Raw genomic sequence first — 5,382 nt, forward strand, 5'->3', positions numbered from 1 at the left:
AAATAAAACTAAGTAAGAAGTATTTGAAGGTCGGTTTCTTGGACAAATCAAGACAACATGAGATATATATTTTTGTACAAATTATAAAAGATTATTTTCATCCAAAGCAATCAAACAACTTGTTTATTATTATAAAATTTGATTGAGAAACATTTAACTGGTTTGGCTCACATTCTCTACTGATTCACGACAACTAGATTCAAAGTTTAAATTGGATTTGTCATTACACTCATAATTTTTAGGATTTTTTTGGGGAGGATATGAGGCTTTTTGTGAGGTGCCTCTCACATGTGTGTAACTTTTACTGGTTTGCCAGTTTGACCTCTCTCAAACTGCACTGCCATATCCGCTGCATTTTTGGTCTTATATTCTATTAATGCTGTTCCTTTTCTATTTTTCTGCACCATAACCAGAGCATTGATGTCTCCCCACTTATAGAAGAGTTGGTTAATTTCCTGCTGGGAATACCCTGGCCAATCGTCTGTTGACATCCACTTGTGACGACACTTGTGTCGTCTGTTGACAGCTGGAGGTTCACTGCTTTTGGAGACTTTAGATGAACCCCGAAAAAGCTCTGCCCCTACCTCCCTATTTACTCGATCCAGTTCCTCCAAAATAAGTTGCTCGCCCTCCTTGTCCAATCTTTTCAATTCACGTCGAAACTGTTCTTCTTCTGACATATCTTGCTGTTCCCTACTGCATTGAACACGTCGTTCCCGTTCCTCCAAATCTGACCTTAGTTTCTGTGATCTGGTAACATGTTCACGGGCTCTGGCAGCTGCTGCTTTACGACTCTTGAGGGTCTTGTCATATGCTTTACGTGTTCCTGGATCTAACAAAATCTCAAGAATTTTCTTAAGTTTGTCAAATTCATCAGCAGCGAATGGGTTATCTGGATTCTTATCCGGATGACATTTAAGAGCTCTTTGTCTGTACGATTTCTTAATCTCCTTTTCCTCGGCATCAATAGTTATTCCCAGAATTTGATAGAAGTCCAGTTTCGATAGTTTCGTATTATGTTCCTGCGACATAACGTCCTCAATGCGTCACTACCACTTTCACAAGAGCTAATATTTTCGACAGCTGCTTCTTATGTTTTATTACGCGTTTCTGGAGCGAATGATCTCTGTCCTCAGCTTGCTGTCAACAGTCATATGTAAAGACGTCAAATGTTAGTTAATTTATATCCTACGTACATCTCACTGGGAGGAGACATGTAGCATCTCTCTCAATGTAAAAACATAGTCCTGGAACCTCTGTTAATCATAATATATATAAATTATTTAGATTCAGGTTTGAACATAGGATCATAAGAATAAAGCTCTGGTTAGCCCCATTTAGATTATGCAGTTCAGTTTTGGTCGCCGTACTATAGAATGGATATAATTTCACTTGAACGTGTCCAACGTAGGATGACTAACTTAATTAAGAACATAAGAACAAAGGTAACTGCAGAAGGCCTATTGGCCCATACGAGGCAGCTCCTATTCTATAACCACCTAATCCCACTCATATACTTGTCCAACCCGCGCTTGAAACAATCGAGGGACACCTCCTATACCACGTTACGCGACAATTGGTTCCACGAATCAACAACCCTGTTTGTTGTATTTACCCAAGTCTTTCCTAAATCTAAACTTATCCAATTTATACCCATTGTTTCGTGTTCTGTCTTGTGTTGATATTTTTAATACCCTATTAATATCCCCCCTGTTATGTCCATTCATCCACTTGTAAACCTCTATCATGTCACCCCTAACTCTTCGCCTTTCCAGTGAATGCAACTTAAGCTTTGTTAATCTTTCTTCATATGAAAGATTTCTAATTTGGGGAATTAACTTAGTCATCCTACGTTGGACACGTTCAAGTGAATTTATATCCATTCTATAATACGGCGACCAAAACTGAACTGCATAATATAAATGGGGCCTAACCAGTGAAAGATATAGCTTAAGAACCACACCACGTGTCTTGTTACTAACGCTTCGATTAATAAATCCCAGTGTCCTATTCGCCTTATTACGAACATTTATGCATTGATCCTTTTGTTTTAAATTCTTACTAATCATAACTCCCAGATCCCTTTCGCAATCCGACTTCGCAATCTCAACACCATCTAGCTCGTATCTTGTAACTCTATCATTACCTAGCCTCAGAACTTTACATTTATCAGCATTAAACTGCATTTGCCAATCATTTGACCATTTCAAAACCCTATCTAGATCAACTTGAAGTGATAGTGAATCCTCCTCCGAATTAATTTCCCTACCGATTTTCGTATCATCGGCAAATTTGCAAATGTTGCTACTCAAACCTGAATTTAAATCATTTATATATATTATAAACAACAGAGGTCCCAGGACAGAGCCCTGAGGTACTCCACTAACAACATTATCCCACTCTGACTTAACCCCATTTATACTAACTCTGTTTCCTTTGGAATAGCCATGCCCTAATCCAAGTTAATATAGCACCCCCCAGTACCATGAGCTTCTATTTTTTTAATTAGTCTTTCATGTGGCACTGTATCAAAAGCTTTGCTAAAGTCAAGGTACACAACATCACAATCCTTACCACTATCAACTGCCTCAACTATGCTGGAATAAAAAGTTAGCAAATTTGTTAAACATGAACGGCCATTTGTAAAACCATGTTGCGACTCATTTATTAATTTGTTTTTCAAGATGGAGACGAATTGTATTTGCAATTATTGATTCAAGTAACTTTCCCACAATAGACGTTAGGCTAATTGGCCGATAGTTTGACGCAAGTGATCTATCTCCTTTCTTAAAAATTGGTACCACATTAGCTACCTTCCATGACTCTGGCACTCTGCCTGACTCTATTGATTTATTAAATATGGTAGACAGTGGGTCGGAAAGCTCCTCTTTGCATTCTTTAAGCACCCTGGCAAACACTTCATCCGGCCCTGGGGATTTGTTTGGTTTGAGTTTTACTATTTGTTTAAGAACATCCTCCCTGGTAACTGCTAAACTCGTCAACCTGTCCTCGTCCCCACCCACATAGACTTGTTCGGCTGAAGGCATATTGTTAAGTTCTTCTTTAGTAAATACAGATATAAAATATTTGTTAAAAATACTACTCATCTCCTTGTCATTATCCGTTATTTGACCTGTCTCAGTTTTTAATGGACCTATCCTTTCCCTAGTCTTAGTATGATATAACTGAAAAAAAAACTTTAAGATTTCTTTGCTTGCCCTGCTATGCGAACTTCATAGTTTCTTTTTGCTTTCCTTATCTCTTTTTTAACATTTCTAACCAGTTGTACGAATTCCTGTTCTAAAGTGACCTCCCAATTTTTAATCCTTTTGTACCAAGCTCTCTTTTTACCTATAAGGTTCTTCAAATTCTTTGTTATCCACTTTGGGTCATTAGTATTCGATCTATTCAATTTGTATGGTATACTACGTTCCTGTGCTTTGTTTAGAATATTCTTAAATAAGTTATATATTGAATTCACATCGAAATCTCCATTTACGTCACCTATCGCTGGGTTCATGTCTCGCTCCAAGACCGGCCCACACCCCATACCCAAGACTTTCCAATCAATTTGACCCAAAGAATTTCTTAGGCTATTAAAATCAGCTTTTCGAAAATCTGGCACTTAAACAGAATTTTCTCCTACAGGTCTATTCCATTCTATGCTCAATCTGATTTCTTTGTGATCACTGTTCCTTAGCTCACTCCCTATTTCGATGTCATTAATTTGTGTTTCCCTGTTAGTTAACACTAAATCTAAAATATTATTTTCCCGTGTTGGTTCCTTAATGTGTTGCGTAAGAAAGCAATCGTCAATTAATTCTAGAAAATCTTCTGCTTCACTATTCCCTGTTTTGTTCAACCAGTTTATTCCACTAAAATTAAAGTCACCCATGACGTAAATACTGTTAAATCTAGATGCTCTAGATATTTCATCCCATAGATGCTTTGCTTCCATTCTGTCTAAATTTGGTGGCCTATATTTAACTCCTATTATAATATTATTTGCTTTTTCGTATAATTCTATCCAAATAGTTTCTGAGTGTGGCTCAGTTTTGATTCCCCCTTTGAGACTACATTTCAAATTGTCCTTAACATATATGGCTACTCCCCCTCCTCGTCTAATATATCTATCTGTGTGAAATAGTTTAAATCCATTTATTTGATATTCAGCTAATAGTTTTCTATTTTCTACATTCATCCACGTTTCGGTAAGTGCAATAATATCTATTTTTTCTGTGCAGACAAGAGCATTTAATTCGTTAATTTTATTTCTTAGACTTCTACTGTTAGTGTAATATGCCCTAAGTGAATTGTTATTTTGAGGCCCTTCTCTTTCCCTGATCATTTTGCCAATTCCTTTCTCCCACAAACACATACTTTTATTATCTCCTTCCTTCAAATCAATTCCCATACCTCTATCTACTAACAGTTTAAATCCAAACAAACACCTGTAACCACTTCTTCCAACGAGTTCGCAACAGCAACAACCCCAGCTCTCGATAGATGCACCCCATCACGAGCATACATTTCATTTCTTCCATAGAAGTGTTCCCAGTTGTCAATGAAAGATATTGCATTTGATTTGCAATATCTTTCCAGCCGCCAATTGACACCAAGTGCCCTTGACATCCATTCATTTCCCACTCCCTTTCTTGGTAGAATGCCACATATGATCGGGATTCCTCCCTTGCTCCTAACTAATTCAATGGCTGTCCTGAATCTCTGTATTAGTTCCTCACTCCTAACTCGTCCAACATCATTACCCCCTGCACTAACACAAATAATGGGTTTGTTCCCATTTCCTGTCATAATATCATTCATGTTTCCAACAATATCACCAATTCCAGCTCCCGGGTAGCAAACCCTTAATCTGTTCCCCCTATCTCTGGCACAAAACGTTCTGTCTAAATACCTCACCTGGGAATCTCCCACAACCAAAATTCTCCCTTTTCCTTTTGAGCAGTTTGAGGGACCTGCGCTTTAATGCTCCTCGTTACTTTGTCTTTGCCAACTCGTTGAACAACAGGTACAACACAGCACTCGTCCTCTAATACGAGTGCTGTGTTGCACTCATAAATAATATATAACTTATTTAAGAATATTCTAAACAAAGCACAGGAACTTAGTATACCATACAAATTGAATAGGTCGAATACTAATGACCCAAAGTGGATAACAAATAATTTAAAGAACCTTATAGGTAACAGGAGAGCTTGGTACAAAAGGATTAAGAATGGGGAAGTCAGGTTAGAACAGGAATTCATACAACTGGTTAGAAATGTTAAAAAAGAGATTAGGAAAGTAAAAAGAAACTATGAAGTTCGCATAGCAGAGCAAGCAAAGTCAAATCCTAAAGGGTTTTTTCAGTTATATCGAACT

General features: G+C 37.5%; 1 pseudogene; it reads right to left on the reverse strand.

Moving 5' to 3' along the window:
- Positions 1 to 284: 284 nt before the first annotated feature.
- Positions 285 to 1,031, reverse strand: LOC138371209 (dnaJ homolog subfamily C member 17 pseudogene; annotated as a pseudogene).
- Between the last annotated feature and the right edge of the window lie 4,351 nt (positions 1,032 to 5,382).

This window comes from Procambarus clarkii, chromosome 35 (genome assembly GCF_040958095.1).
Source record: "Procambarus clarkii isolate CNS0578487 chromosome 35, FALCON_Pclarkii_2.0, whole genome shotgun sequence".
NCBI classification, from domain to species: Eukaryota; Metazoa; Arthropoda; class Malacostraca; order Decapoda; family Cambaridae; genus Procambarus; species Procambarus clarkii.